This window comes from Pristiophorus japonicus, chromosome 9, assembly GCF_044704955.1.
Source record: "Pristiophorus japonicus isolate sPriJap1 chromosome 9, sPriJap1.hap1, whole genome shotgun sequence".
Lineage (NCBI taxonomy): Eukaryota > Metazoa > Chordata > Chondrichthyes > Pristiophoridae > Pristiophorus > Pristiophorus japonicus.
The window spans coordinates 64,039,220-64,056,140 of NC_091985.1; the positions used below are offsets into that span (position 1 = coordinate 64,039,220).

The window sequence follows — 16,921 nt, forward strand, 5'->3', positions numbered from 1 at the left end:
CACATTGCAATCATTTTGTTCTAGGTTTATAATATAACATCTGTCCGTGCGTGTGTTTTTTTTTAACTTCCCGTAGTTCTTGACCACCAACTTGCTACATCCTGATAAGTTTTCTTAGCTATGAAAACTAAAACCTGATAGTTTTGAATTGTTAACCAGCTTAGCTAGTTTGGGCACTTGAGCAGTACTTTCTATACCTATAAACAATTTGGGTGGGTGACAGCAACTCTTAACATCTTATTAATATGAATACTGCGTGCAGTTTTGGCTTCCATATTTATGAAAGGATATACTTGCTTTGGAGGCAGTTCAGAGAAGGTTCACATGGTTGATTCCGGAGATGAGGGGGTTGACTTGTGAGGAAAGGTTGAGTAGGTTGGGTCTCTACTCATTAGAATTCAGAAGAATGCGAGGTGATCTTATCGAAACTGATAAGATTATGAGGGGGCTTGACAAGGTGGATGCAGAGAGGATGTTTCCACTGATGGGGGAGACTCGAACTAGAGGGCATAATCTTAGAATAAGGGGCTGCCCATTTAAAACTGAGATGAGGAGAAATTTCTTCTCTGAGGGTTGTAAATCTGTGGAATTTGCTGCCTCAGAGAGCTGTGGAAGCTGGATCATTGAATAAATTTAAGACAGAGATAGACAGTTTCTTAAACGATAAGGGAATAAGGGGTTATGGGCAACGGGCAGGGAAGTGGACCTGAGCCCATGAGCGGATCAGCCATGATCGTATTAAATGGTGAAGCAGACTCGAGGGGCCGTATGGCCTACTCCTGCTCCTATTTCTTATGTTCTTATTGAATCTTTGGGGTGACTTTTGAAAAGTGTATTTTGCGCTTCTGTGCATCAAGGTCGGTCAATTTGACAAGTGTTAAGAAGCTCAACGCCTTGGGACGTTTTGCCACATAAAAGGTGTTAGATAAATGCAAGTTGACATTCAGCAGCTTCATTTAGAGGATATTTGCACATTAATTCTTACTTTCCTTTCCCCACTGGTTTTCCTTGGTCTATCTACGCACGTCCTGAGCTAGAAACCTTCTATGCCTCAACAACTGAGGCTGTTGCTCAATCAACAGTTTGGGAACAAGTTCCATTTTTAAAAAATCTGCCTTCCCACGCTGGAGAAGCAGCTGGCTACTCGGTCAGCTTGTCACTTCAGACCTGTTCTCCATGGTGCCTTTGTAACAATTACTTTTTTAAACACAAAATACCTGGACTGTAACTGAAAGCAAAACGTTTTAACTGCTGTATTTAATGTTGCCTTTCATGGTGGCAAGTTTATCATAAATATAGCAAGATGTTGCTTTAAACTGTGCAGTACTTTCATAATAGCAACTGCCTCAGAGTTGTTTCCTGGTTCAGTACATGTTTGCTTTGTCATCAAAAGCTTGATTTTTTTTTTAAACCAACTGCAGGGCCAAATGAGACATGATGTAACAATAAAAGGAGACATGCAATAAAAGGTGCACTCTTTCACTTTGGGAAAGGCAAAATAAAGTGGCGCATCTCTGATTGGGTTTCGGGGGAAAAGTACCATTTTAATTGGTGTCTTTTGGTCGAGCTGCTTGAAATTACAAGTTACTTGTACCTGCTGTTGTATGCACACACTAAGAGAATCAAAAGTACAAATGCCAGTAACACTGGTATTAGCGTGTAATCTTTCGGCTAAAGTAGTTTCGGGTTCCACCCTATTAATTCGTATCCTGGTTCTTCAGTTTTGCAGTGGAGATCACTCAAACTTTCAAAAATGCAAAACCCTGCAAATGCAAAGAACGAAAGTATTGAAGAAATAGTAAACTCAAATCAATTAGAAATGCCCTTTGATGGCTCAGTTACATCGTGTGGAACTGAGCCGTAGCAGACCAAGAAGACCTTGGGGGGAAAAAAAAACATGCTTTTATATAATGTTCCCTCCACCACCACCACCATTACATGACTACAAAGCACCTTTGAATCTTTCTTTTACATTTAAAGTTATGAGAGAAATAATGGTTGTTGTCATCTTGCAAGATGATTGCAATTATCACCACTCCAAAATAAGATCATATTTCTTCTATGATTTTATTGAGCTATTTACTGTACAAAAAGTATGAAATCTAGATCATTCAGTAGTCTACTAATCCCCTGAGCCCTAATGCGCTTTAGCTTTTAAATACTCTGTCTATTCCTCAGCTGTGGCTCAGGTGGAAACACACACATCTGAGTCAGAAGTTTGTGGGTTCACGTCCCACTCCAGAGACTTAATGATAGAAGTCTGGGCTGACATTACAGTACAGTGCTTTTGGAAACAATGTTAAGCTGAGGCCTCGTCTGCTTTCTCGGGTGGACAGAAAAGATTCCATGATACTATTTTGAAGAAAAACAGGGAAGTTATCCGTTGCGCCCTGGCCAATATTTATCCGTCAATCAACATCACTAAAACAGTTTATCTGGTCATTTATCACATTGCTGTTTGCGGGAGTCTGCTGTGAGAAAATTAGCTGCTGCATTTCCTATCATCATAGGCAGCCCCTCGGAATCGAGGAAGACTTGCTTCCACTCTTAACGTGAGTTCTGAGGTGGCTGTACAGTCCAATACGAAAACCACAGTCTCTATCACAGGTGGGACAGATAGTCGTTGAGGTAAGGGGTGGGTGGGACAGGTTTGCCGCACGATCTTTCCGTTGCCTGTGCTTGATTTCGACATGCTCTCGACGACAAGAGTCGAGGTGCACAGCGCCCTCTTGGATGCACTTCCTCCACTTAGGGCGGCGGTCTTTGACCAGGGACTCCCAGGTGTCAGTGGTGGTGATGCACTTTATCTGGGAGGCTTTGAGGGTGCCATTGTAACGTTTCCATTGCCCACCTTTGGCTCATTTGCTGTGAAGGAGTTCAGAGTAGAGCGCTTGCTTTGGGAGTCTCGTGTCTAGCATGCGAACAATGTGGCCTGCCAACGGGGCTGATCAAGTGTGGTCAGTGCTTCAATGCTGGGGATGTTGGCCGAGTCAAAGACGCTAATGTTGGTGCGTCTGTCCTCCCAGGGGATTTGTAGGATCTTGCGGGGACATCGTTGGTATTTCTCCAGCGACTTGAGGTGTCTACTGTACATGATCCCTGTTTCTGTGCCATGCAGGAGGGTGGGTATCACTACAGCCCTGTAGACCATGAGCTTGGTGGCAGTTTTGAGGGCCTGGTCTTCAAACACAGTCTTCCTCAGGCGGCCGAAGGCTGCACTGGCACACTGGAGACGGTGTTGGATCTCGTCGTCAATGCCTGCTCTTCTTGTTGCATTTCCTATATTATAACAGTGACTACACTTCAAAAAATATACTTCATTGGCTGTAAAGCGCTTTGGGACATCCTGAGGTCATGAAAGCCGCTATATAAATTCAAGTCTTTTTTTCCTTGCTAGTTTGGGGAGGGGACTTGAGGCTCTGAAGCTGTAAGATAAAGGGACAAAAATATATAGAATTAGAAGCAGAATAAACTTAAATTTAGTTTTGCGAATAATGCTACAGAAATGTTCCAACTAAGGATTAACCAATGTTTAGTGCTTATGCACCAAGAAAGCTCTGCCCGTATCAAGCTGCATGTTAACAAAGATCAAATAAAAATCCCCTCGTCCTGTGAATTTTTTTAAGTTTAGAATTCTTGCTGTCTATGTATACAGCAAATGGAGTTTTTGAAACAAAAACTTGTACAGTATTGTAATAATGTCACTTGTTGAATCCCACAGCCCGTACAGACAGATAAATTAACAATACCATCTCGGCCAGGACCACGGACTACTGTGTGAATAATGGGAAATTCTAGCTTTCCAAATACAACAACTACTAACATCTATAACTTTCCCAGTCATGTTTCTTTGCATGAACTGTCTTTAAAACACAAGGTCACAACTGATCTGCAGCTACACAGATGATGCAGAAGTTGACGATGATAAACATGATGGCTCTTCCTCCATCCCCTTACACTCTGATATTAACACAGAGCACATGCTCTTTCATGAAGTGCCTGTCAGTGGGCTCTACAGTCCAGAGTTTCCGAGAAGGTTTACTTGTGGAATTCCATGAATCCTGCTTTTTACAGAATTCATCCAAATTCTTGTCTTTTAAAAAAAAAAATCTTTAAATCCCTTCTTTCCCCCCCCCCCCCCCCCCCCGCCCCACTCTTTCCTTCCAAGAGGACTGCCGGCTCATAAATCTTACACTCTTGTTGAGGGGTCATTTAGACAGCTCAGGGCCTCCACTCATATGATTAAGCGGGGCTCCGGGAGTTGCTTCAGAGAGTGAAAACATGTGTACAGAGTAAGGATAGCTCCTAAAGGTGTTGAGGTGCTGCTCATTATTGGGCTATTGAAAACAGCAAAGAAATAGTTCCCATGGCTATGATTGCAATTTGTTATGTGGGGAATGAGGTATCAAATCTGCAACATTGGTGGACTAACATGTGACGGTGGAAGAATGTTTGTTTTATTTTGGGTGAAATACTAGATGATAAAATATATTTCCACTTTCGTACTTGGTGAGCCCACCAATTACCATCGGATCAGAGATGGTTGGGGAGAGAATCAAGCTTCCTGCACACTCTACCCTTCCGATAATCACATTAAGTGAAACCTCAGAACACCTTCAATTTCTGTACCAGCAAATCTGCATGGCCTCTGTCGAACCTCCAGTTAAGGCTGAATTGCAGCCAGATTTGGCCAGTCTTTGCTCACTCGGGATTGTGTTGAGTGCCTAAACTCCTTTCATGTCGGACTTGGAGCTAGCATACTGGATAGTTCCACTCATCAACCTCAGCTGGATTAAAATCCAAATCGGAGATGTCTGGAAACTTTTAGAACAGAGGGTAGGGCAAACTTCAGTTGTGAGGTTATGGAGTTCACTTCCAGGGTTAGTTAGTGATTGAGGCAGAAGCTATATCAACATTTCAGATTAGATAGAATAGGTAGTTGAAGGGATATGGGTACAAGTTGGGTAAATATGATTAGAACAGTTGACTCGTCTGGACAGTAAACTTCGACATGGACTGGTTGGGTTGAATGGCCTGTTTCTGTGTTGTAACTTTTACGTGTTTCTATGTATTTATAACTGCGACACCTAGTTCTGGCAGACCCTCTTCTCTATCCCTTTCCACCTAAAAATCAAAAACTTGTACAGGTTGTACCTCTCCAGTCCGGGACTCTTAGGCAGCATCCCTGGTCCGGCATCGTTCTCGGCGGCCGGGGGGGGGGCGGGGGGGGGGGGGGTTGCGACCACACGGTGTCCTGGGACTGGCTGTTCCTCTTCTCCCTGCCTCCGGTGTTCCCTCCTTGGTCAGGTCAGTGCGGAGAGGGAGCGAGGAGCGTGGCGGCTGACTGAGTCGCCGAAGCGGGGCCTAGGAAATGCTGCGCAGTGCCATTATCAGCAGCATTGTCAGCAGTACCTGGTAAGGCTAGGGTCGGCATGACCTTCCGTGGTCCGGAAAATTCTCTGGTCAGTTCCCAAGGGTGCTGGACTGAAGAAGTACAACTGTAATATTTTTTAAAAGTTAATGAATGAATAAATGTTCTATTTAAAAAAAAAAAAAAATCCTGCTCTATATTTGTTAGAAATTTAAACAATTTATAGAATATACACATGTTATGAAACAATGGAAACGTTTGAGACTAGTGGTGGGATGTTTGCATAAAACATTTCTGAATTGATGCATGTTTCAAACCATACAAGGGTCACGTACAATTTTATTTTACATAAAATTGCAAACAGCATTCTTGGTTACTCCCTCCCAAAAAGCTTACTGTACAACTTGTAGTGGAAATGAAAAGCATCTGCGATCTTGAGATTAATAAAAGATAACCTCTTATTTGAGACCACGGACCAGCTTTCAGTGTTTCAAGATCATCGAACATCCATCAGGTTGTGAGAATATTTGTCTCGGTTTACATGGGCACATAATCTGTCGCCTATATTAGGGGCTGCATTGCTTAAACTCTGGTTGTTGAGCCAGACTTTGCATTCTGCTTTAATTGTGGGACTGGTAACTATGTTGACTAGAGGATGAGATGCGAACCTATAAACTTACTGGAATTGGTTATCTATGTGGATTTAAGAAAATGGCTTCAAACAGAAGAGCTGATGCCAGCAGTTTTCACATCTGTTTTCTCTGAAGACTTTCGCTTCTTCTCGGTGTTCCTGGAAACATTCAAAAATATAAAAACTGTAAATTTGTTAAATTTGGTTAGTTACTCAATCTTTTTATATTTTATGCTTCTATTTGGCATAAATCTATATGCTTAACAGACTAAAAATGCACACTAACATATGCACTTAATAATTTACTGGCAATTTCCCTTCCAGTAACTGCATATTGCAATCCATATATGGATTGATTGTTCCCTGATACCATATATTGGATAACTGCAGGTTGCTTCATTTACTGTGTTTTATAATTGTTTTTATTGTTTTGGTGGAGCCCGCTGACTGTGACCTTGTAGACTTACCATTACAGCTTGTACAATCATCAGTTCATGAGGTGTCCCAGAATGTGTTAAGTTGGTTTGAAAAAGGTGAGAATATACTAATAAAATCGGAAATAGAATGAATTATTATGCCTAAATATTTCCTCTGTTATGTGTTTCAGCTATTTAGTGAGTTTTAATTTGAATTGACTCATTAGTTCTTAACATTTTGTCCTGGTTGGGCGAGTTAGAACTGTAATTAGATTATTTTTCCAGTACTTTTGGGCCATACACTTGTTTTAAATTGTGCTACTTGTCTCCTCCAATGGCTTAGTAGATAAAGGCATAAAACAGTGTTAAATTGAGCCATGCAGGCTATGAAATCGCAAGTCCATTCTCAGTCTGTGCTGACTTAGCATATCAATCAACCGTGGGGCAGCAGTTAGTGCTTCAGATAGCGTCAATATCCCTGGGGTCAGGAAGAGTTTTAAAAAAAAAAAAGCTAATATTCTACAAGGTTGTTTATGACTTATGTTAGCAACTGTATATATGTGGACATCAATGACAGGGTTTGCCATTTCTGTGGTTGATTGGATTGGTTCCACACTCAATAAGCGCAGATGCAAAGACAGGCCATTTGGCTTGGGTGTTCTCCATTGCCTGCAGCCGGTAGCCTTTACAAATCTGGACCAATTCACAATACAATCAATCCTTAACTTTAACTCAGTCCTATGAAGAAAGAAAATGACAAAAATCCTTAATGTGCCGATTGTGTGTGTGTGTATATAAGCTTTCATGTCGAACTTCGAATTGAATCATAGGGCCCAAATTTGCCCAGTACTTGCTCTTTTTTTTGGATTTTTATGGAGTATCTGAAAAAATCCCCATTCTGCACATTTAATTTGCGCCAGTGTAAGTGAGTTAGGTCGGATTTCTTTTAGTTTCGTTTTTTTTCAAAAGGGTGTTATCTGCCACCTACACCCATTTTGGCCATTTAAGCAAGTTTGGACAGCTAATAGTTGTTCCAAACTAACTTAGGCCAGCGTATGTGGCAACTTGTGGCCGCACAGAAAACCCTTGCGGAGTGTTAAGAAATCAGCGCAGGTAGCCAGAGATGGCCGGGGGGGAAGGGGAGCACCGAGGACCTTGCAAAGCACAAAAGACCTTCACAACAACATTCAAGAAGCATAAAAATAATAAATAATAAATAAATCTCCTACCTGGCCGGGGAAGTCAGCGGGCCGGGCCGGCTGGTGTGGGAGGCTACTCGGCCGTGGATAGGGGCAGGAGAACGCACCGACTCGAACGCACCGGCAAGCCCTTCGGCCAGGGCTAGGGGCGGGAGAACGCATCGACACTCTCTCCGAGGACTGGACTTCTCCAAGGACTGGACTGGACTTCTCCAAGGGACTTCTCCGAGGACTGGACTGGACTTCTCCGAGGGACATCTCCGAGGACTGGATTGGACTTCTCCGAGGGACATCTCCGAGGACTGGATTGGACTTCTCCGAGGGACATCTCCGAGGACTGGATTGGACTTCTCCGAGGGACATCTCCGAGGACTGGATTGGACTTCTCCAAGGGACATCTCCGAGGACTGGATTGGACATCTCCGAGGACTGGATTGGACTTCTCCGAGGACTGGACTGGACTTCTCCGAGGGACATCTCCGAGGACTGGATTGGACTTCTCCAAGGGACATCTCCAAGGACTGGACTGGACTTCTCCGAGGGACATCTCCGAGGACTGGATTGGACTTCTCCAAGGGACATCTCCGAGGACTGGACTGGACTTCTCCAAGGGACATCTCCGAGGACTGGATTGGACTTCTCCGAGGACTGGACATCTCCGAGGACTGGACTGGACTTCTCCGAGGGACATCTCCGAGGACTGGACTGGACTTCTCCGAGGGACATCTCCGAGGACTGGACTGGACTTCTCCGAGGGACATCTCCGAGGACTGGACTGGATTCTCCGAGGGACTTCTCCGAGGACTGGACTGGACTTCTCCGAGGGACATCTCCGAGGACTGGACTGGACTTCTCCGAGGGACATCTCCGAGGACTGGACTGGACTTCTCCGAGGGACTTCTCCGAGGACTGGACTGGACTTCTCCGAGGGACTTCTCCGAGGACTGGACTGGACTTCTCTGAGGGACTTCTCCGAGGACTGGACTGGACTTCTCCGAGGGACATCTCCGAGGACTGCACTGGACTTCTCCGAGGGACATCTCCGAGGACTGGATTGGACTTCTCCGAGGACTGCGCATGCGCGAACCTCCAGTGCGCACGTGTTGCGTTGCCGGCACTGTTTTTCGCGCAGGGCCCGAGCTCTGCCCCCTAATGGACAGACCATGCCGCGCTAAGCCATGGGAGAGGCCACAGAACGGGGAGAATACGGAGCTACATTTTCGGCGCTGTTTTGGGAGCAGAAAGTTGGTGCACCTCCGGTAAATGTGCCGAAAAAACCGGAGGGCCAAATTTGGGCCCATAGAAACTTACAGCACAGAAGGAGGCAATTTGGCCCGTCGTGCCTGTGCTGGCTCTTTGAAAGTGCAGTCGTGCTTGGTCCTACACCCCTGCTTTTCCTGTAATCCTGTAAGTTCCTCAACCTCAAGTACCTGTCCAACTCCCTTTAAAATTATTTATGGAATTAGCTTCCACCACCTTTTCAGGTAAAACGTTCCAGATCCTGCCAACTCTTGAGTGAAAAAAGGATTTCAGGAAAAAACCCTTACTGGACTCTAAACAATGCAAATGTTCAATGGCAAAAAAACCAAAAGATCTGATTAGACCTTCTCTCAAAACATGTTCTCTGTTGCCAGATTACAATTTGATCTTTGTCACCGCAGCCAATTATTGTTACTTACTGTCTAAATAATACGGTACAAATATTAATCACACTGTGACAATCACACAAGGGGCCGTGACGGTGAATATTGGCAGGCTATTCAATTGTGGGGCATCACCAGCATCCCAATCTTCTCCTCGCCCAAAAGGAAAATGTACAAAATTGCAGCATGGTCACTGCAGAGCAATCAAGAATGGGAGTCCTGGCCAACATTTATCACAAACTGATTATCTGGTCATCATCTCATTTGCTGTATGTGGACCTTGTTGCATTTGCTGACATTACAAGAGTGACTACACTTCAAAAATACTTAGTTGGTGCTTTTAGACATTAAAGGCGCTAAATAAATGCAAATCCTCTTTCTTGCATTCAGTACAGAATTGGGAGCAGCCGTAAGATCATCCTGTGGCTCAACTATTCATTACCAATCACTTAAACCATTGGGAGAGTCACTTTTTTAAATGGAATAAGGAAATGCCAACAAACCTTGCAGGAATGAAGGATCACCTAGTTTAATGGGTTGGACTTTTCTCAATTAATATTGGGAAAATAATTTGGCAAGTCACAATTGATGGACCCATCAAAACATGTATGTGACTTTATAATATGCAAGTAACTTGCAAATTATAATTTGAAACATACAGAAGTTGCTGACTGAGTGTTCACATACTACATAGCTCCACGTGCTCCAATGTTGCCCAAGACCAGGACAATGACCTGCTCTAGATTTGAATGTCTCCTATTATTTAATTGAACTGTTTTGTTTTCCTCTTTCAATGCCCTGCTTAGAACAATGGAAAACTCATTTGCTTTGCGAAGTAGAAATCAAGAATATTATTTTTGGTCTATTGGCTACACCAGTCTTTTAAAGCTTTTTAAAAAGTTGGCATAATTTATTTCCCAATGTTAATACACTTGTTGACCAATAACTTATTGTATGAGTCTCCAACTTGGTTCAGTGATAGCACATTTGTCTTTAAGTCAGAAGGTTGTGAGTTCAGGACCCACTCCATACTACACCCCCCCCCCCCCACCCCCACCCCCAGGATTTGATTACATAATCCAGGTGACACATAATTGCAGCACCAAGGGAATGTTTTGGCCAACATTTCTTCCTGAACCAATACCTGTATCACCAAAACAGTCATTTATCTCATTTGCTGTTTGTGGGACCCTGCTGTGCAAGTTGCTTATCACTTTTGCAGATGAAGCAACAGTGATGACACTTCAAAGGTACTCCGTTGGCTATGTGAAGTGCTTTATAACATGAGGATGTGAAAGGCATGATACAAATGCAGTCTACCTTTCATTCTTTTATTGCTGGAGGTAATTGTATGGTCTCCTGTGGAACACTTTCCTTTTCCATGTGGTGTTTTGCATTCAGCGGCAGCCTTCAAGAGTTCAAACACCAACCCAGCTGAAGACGATACGTAAAAAGAACCCAAATCCAAGTGTGATGTCATGGGACAGAAGGGAAGGGTGAGTTTTTCTCAATTCAAACCAATGCCCCAAAAAATTAAGAACTGGGATTAAAAAAAACAACTTAAACTTAATTAATTAAATACATCAGAGATGGCAGGACAGGCGATGTATTTCTGCTGTTGCATTTGGGAGCTGGTTGACCCCATTGAAGTCCACAGCGACCACATTTGCAGCAAGTGCCTGCAGCTCAAGGAACTTCAGCTCCGTGTTGATGAGCTGGAGTCCGAGCTGCAGACATTACAACACATCAGGGAGGGGGAGAGTTATCTGGACAGTGTGTGCCAGGAGCCAGTCACACCCCTTAGATTAATTCATTTAGATTTGGTCTGTGGTCAGGGACAGGAGGGTGTGACTGAGTGAGGAAGGTATGGGGACCCAGGATCGAGTGATGGAGGATCCTCAGCCCTTGCTCTTGTCTAACAGGTTCGACGCTCTTGCTTCCTGTGTGGCTGAGAGCAGGGACTGCAGGGAGGATGAGCAAACTGACCACAGCACCGTGGTACAGGGGGCCATTCAAGTGAGGGGAGTAAAAAGAAACGTTGTAATGCTAAGGGACAGTATCATTAGGGGGATAGGTGCTGTTCTCTGCAGCCGAGACCGTGAGTCCCGAAGGCTGTGTTACCAGGGTTAAGGACATCTCCTCTGGGTGGAGAGGAACTTGGAGTGGGAGTGGGAAGATTCAGTTGTCGTGGTCCACGAAGGTACTAACGACATAGGACAAAAAGAGGTTCTGCTGCGGGAGTATGAGCAGCTCGGGGCAAAATTAAATATCAGAACCACAAAGATATAATTTCTGGATTACTGCCTGAGCCATTAGCAAATTTGCATAGGGTAAATCAGATCAGAGAGTTTAATATGTGGCTCAAAGACTAGTGTGGGAGAAGTGGGTTTTGGTTCGTGGAACACTGGCACCAGTACTGGGTTAAGAGGGAGCTGTTCTGTTCAGATGGCCTCCACTTAGACCATGCTGGAACTAGGGTCCTGGCGAATCAAATAACGAGGGCTGTGGAGAGGGCTTTAAACTAATTAGTGAAGGGGAGCATTCAGCTGAACGAAAATTTAAAAAGTTAAAGAATGAGGAGAATGCAATAGAACAGAGTAGCATGGGGGAAATGATAACCAGAGCGTGACAGGAAGGGAGAGAATGTATAAACATAAAAGTGAATCAGAAAGTGGGGTCAAAGCAGGAAAAAAGGGTAAAAAGCAAATTTAAAAGCTCCATCTGAATGCACACAGCATTCGTAACAAAATAGAAGAGTTGACGACACAAATAGATACAAATGGGTATGATCTGATGGCCATTACAGAGACGTGGTTGCAAGGTGACCAAGGCTGGGAACTAAATATTCAGGGGTTTTTGACAATTAGGAAGGATAGACAGAAAGGAAAAGGAGGTGGGGTAGCTCTGTTAATAAAGGATGACATCAGTGCGTTGGTGAGAAATGATATTGGCTCAGAAGATCAAGATATTGAATCAGTTTGGGTGGAGATGAGGAATAATAAGGGGGAAAAGTCATTGGTGGGTGTAGTCTACAGGCCCCCAAACATTATCTACTCTGTTGGACTGAGTATAAATCAAGAAATAATGGAGGTGTGAAAAAAAAAATGATGATAATCATGGGCGATTTTAATCTTCATATTTATTGGACAAAGCAAATCGGCCAGGATAGCCTTGAGCAAGAGTTCATAGTGTGTATCCAGGATAGTTTCCTTGAACAGTACGTTGCGGAACCAACCAGGGAGCAGGCTATCTTCGATGTGGTACTGTGTAATGAGACAGGATTAATAAATGATCGCGTAGTAAAAGATCTTCTAGGAATGAGTGACCATAACATGGTTGAATTTCAAATTCAGTTGGAGGGTGAGAAAGTTGGATCTCAAATCAGTGTCCTAAGCTTAAAGAAAGGAGACTACAAATGTATGAAGACTGAGTTGGCTAAAGTGGACTGGGAAAATAGATTCAAGAGTGGGACAGTTGATGAGTAATGGCAGACATTTAAGGAGATATTTCATAACTCTCAACAAAAATATATCCCAATGAGAAGGAAAGGTTGTAAGAGAAGGGATAACCATCTGTGGCTAACTAAGAAAATAAGGGATGGTATCAAATTGAAAACAAGGGCATACGATGTGGCCAACACTAGGATTGAGAAACTTTTAAAAGCCAGCAAAGAACGACATAAAAAAATAATAGAGGCAAGATAGATTATGAAAGTAAACTAGCATGAAATATAAAAACAGATAGTCAGTCAGAGTTTCTACAGGTACATAAAAAGGAAAAGAGTGGCTAAAGTAAATGTTGGTGTCCTAGAGGATGAGACTGGGGAATTAATAATGGGGAATAGGGAAATTGCAGAGACTTTGAACAAATATTTTGTATCGATCTTCACGGTAGAAGACACTAAAAACATCCCAATAGGGGATAATCAAGGGGCTGTAGGGAGGGAGAAACTTAATACAATCGCTATCACTAAAGAAGTAGTACTCGGTAAAATAATAGGACTAAAGGCGGACAAGTCTCCTGGACCTGATGGCTTGCATCCTAGGGTCCTAAAAGAAGTAACTGTAGGGATATTGGATGCATTGGTTGGCATCTACCAAAATTCCCTGGATTCTGGGGAGGTCCCAGTGGATTGGAAAACCGCAAATGTCACCCCTATTTTTTTTAAAAAGGAGGCAGACAGAAATCAGGAAACTATAGACCGGTTAGCCTAACATCTGTTATTGGGAAAATGCTGGAGTCCATTATTAAGGAAGCAGTAGCAGGACATTTGGAAAAACATAATTCAATCCAGCAGAGTCAGCATGGTTTTAGGAAAGGGAAATCATGTTTGACAAATTTGCTGGAGTTCTTTGAGGATGTAACAAGCAGGGTGGATAAAGGGGAATTAGTGGATGTGGTGTATTTGGATTTCCAGAAGACATTCGATTAGGTGCCACATAAAAGGTTACTGCACAAGATAAAAGTTCACGGAGTTGGGGGTAATCTATTGGCATGGATCGAGGATTGGTTAACGAACAGAAAACAGAGAGTCGGGATAAATGGGTAATTTTTCGGTTGGCAAACAGTAACTAGTGGGGTGCCGCAGGGATTGGTGCTGGGGTCTCAACTATTTACAATCTATATCAATGACTTGGATGAAGGGACCAGGTGTAATGTAGCCAGGTTTGCTGATTATACAAAGATGGGTGGGAAAGCAAATTGTGAGGAGGACACAAAAAATCTGCAAAGGGATATAGACAGGCTAAATGAGTGGGCAAACATTTGGCAGATCGAGTACAATGTTGGAAAATGTGAGGTTATCCACTTTGGCAGAAAAAATTGAACAGCAAATTATAGTTTAAATGAAGAAAAATTGCAAAGTGCTGCAGTACAGAGGGACCTGGGGGTCCTTGTGCATGAAACACAAAAAGTTAGTATGCAGGTGCAGCAAGTAATCAGGAAGGCAAATGGAATGTTGGCCTTTATTGCAAGGGGGATAGAGTATAAAAGGAGTGAAGTCCTGCTACAACTGTACAAGGTTTTGGTCAGACCACACCTGGAGTACTGTGTGCAGTTTTGGTCTCTGTATTTAAGGAAGGATATACTTGCATTGGAGGCTGTTCAGAGAAGGTTCACTAGATTGATTCCGGAGATGAGGGGGGTTGACTTATGAAGATAGGTTGAGTAAATTAGGCCTATACTCATTGGAGTTCAGAAGAATGAGATCTTATTGAAACCTATAAGATGATGAGAGGGCTCGACAAGTTGTATGCAGAGAGGCTATTTCCATTCATAGGGGAAACTAAAACTAGGGGGCATAGTCTCGGAATAAGGGGCTTCCCATTTAAAACTGAGATGCGGAATTTCTTCTTTGAGGGTTGTAAATATGTGGAATTCTGTGCCCCAGAAAGCCGTGGAGGCTGGATCATTGAATATATTTAAGGTGGATATACAGATTTTTGAGTGATAAGAGAGTAAAGGGTTATGGGGAGCGGCCAGGGAATTGGAACAGAGTCCATGGTCAGATCAGCCATGATATTAAATGGCAGAGCAGGCTCAAGGGGATCAAATGACCTACTCCTGCTCCTATTTCTTGTGTTCTTAAGTTGAGCTGAGTAGGTGGTTGTTCAAAGTTCTAATTAAAATAATCTTGGGTATATTCTGTGCACCTCTTCATGCATAATTGACAATGCTAATTATGCAAAATTGCTTGAAAAGGCCAAAGGTGTGGTCTAGAAATGTTTAATCATCGTGAATGTAATCTTGGATTGTGAGGTTGACATGAGATTGATGTTGGTGGGCTTTAATTAATGCTAGTTGGTTGCTTCTTTGTTACAGTATGCGAGTGGGCATCAAACCAATTTCACCAGTCTACTTGTATTTTAACTGAGGTGCCACTTGAGGTATTTTCATGTAATTTTGGTGACAGTGAAAGGATTAAAGAGAGGAGTATTCTGTGTATTGTTTCTGCACTTGTGTGTATCTTCCAATTTAAAAAAAAATGCTTTCAAAGTCTTCCATTTCCTCCTCAGACTAGTTTTTTGAGCTCTCTGATGTTTGGAAGAAGTATTGTGGATTTTGTTTATCCAGTCACTTCGATTATTACTGTAGATTCACAAGATGTCTTGATCAAGCAAATTACAACAACAACTTGCATTTATACAGTGCCTTGAACATAGAAAAATGTCCAAAGGAACTTCACAGAAGAGTAATGACAAAAATGGACGCCAAACCAAAGAAGGAGATATTAGAAGGGGGGTCACTAAAACCTTGGCCAGAGTGGTGGGTTTTAAGGGACACCTTGATATAGAAGAGGGAGGTGGAGAAGTTTCAGGACAGAATTCCAGAGCATGGGACCTGGATGGCTGAAGGCACAGCTGCCAATAATACATGAAGTGGAGGGTGCAGAACAGGCCAGAGTTGGAGGAATGCAGAGTTCTTGGAGGGTTCTCAGACTGGAGGAGGTTAGAGAGGAGAGTGGAGGAGATTTGAACACCAGGATAAGAATTCTAAATTTGTTGGGTTAGGGGAATGGGAGCGAATGTCTATCAACGAGGATGGAGTGATGGGGACGTTGTCTAGGATAGGAGATGAGCCCAAGTTTATGGAGGGTGGAAAATAATAGGCTGGCCGTGAGAGCATCGGAATAGTTGAGCCTCAAGGTAATAAAGGCGTGGATGAAGATGGGCTGAGGCAGGGGTGGCAACGGGTGACATTTAGGAGGTGAAAAATAGAACAACATTTATTTTCTTTTTTGTGTTCGAGTATTATACAAATTGCTGTTTTTTTATCATTGGATATACAGTACTTGAAATCATCCTATAGCTAACCGAAACTGTTTTGGAAGTGCTGCTGTGCGCACCATGGCTGTTTCCAGTTAATATAGTCGGTGTTCTCTTGGGCAGCAGTGCAATTGCTGATTACTAATCCACATGGCTATATTCATTGTATTTCATTAAAAAGGGACACTTTTTTTTGTGGCCACAGAACACAGTATAAACTGTGGAAGAATGTACCTGGAAATTTGAAGCTTGTTACTATTATTTGAAGTCGGGCGCCAGAGCCTCTCAATAAGTTGAAATTAGAGTGTGTTTTTGGTTAATAGAAATTGTGCTTTTGTTCACAAGGTTTTACCAACTGGCTATGTATGAAGGTAATTAGTACAGTTGGAGAAGCTCAGGAGAAAGGATTTACGTTTGTGGGTTTCTTTTCCTTTTTATTTGAGAAACCTTGGAAAACGCCGAGGCACCAAGTTGTAGTTTTAAAGCCCAACAATTGTAGAAAAAAGGGAAGACTTTTTAAAATAAAGATTTAGCATAGTATTGGCTTTTAATTTTGGGGGAAACCAGCTTGACTCTGAGAAATCAAACTTAACTTGATGCCATCGATTTTAGTTGTATTTTGCAAAGGTGAGGTGAACCAAACCATTTAATTCAAATACAACTATCTTGTGGGATACTTTCCCTACTTTTCTGCTGATGTATATTGTAATAGAGTGGGCATGCAACACAGCTAAGCTGGTCCTCACCCGAGAGCAACCGACATTACTATAGGAATCTGAGCAGTTATATTTTGACATTACTCCACCCAAGATCAGCTAACTCAGCATAAAATGGATAGCAAATGTCATGTTGCCTTGGTCTATGTGGCCTAGTTCACATACATTGAGCCACTGAGGA

General features: G+C 42.9%; 1 protein-coding gene across 6 annotated transcripts in view; it reads left to right on the forward strand.

Moving 5' to 3' along the window:
* LOC139273075 (transcriptional-regulating factor 1) overlaps positions 1-16,921 on the forward strand; it is a 309,697-nt gene that overhangs the window by 33,513 nt on the left and 259,263 nt on the right. The window lies entirely within an intron of this gene.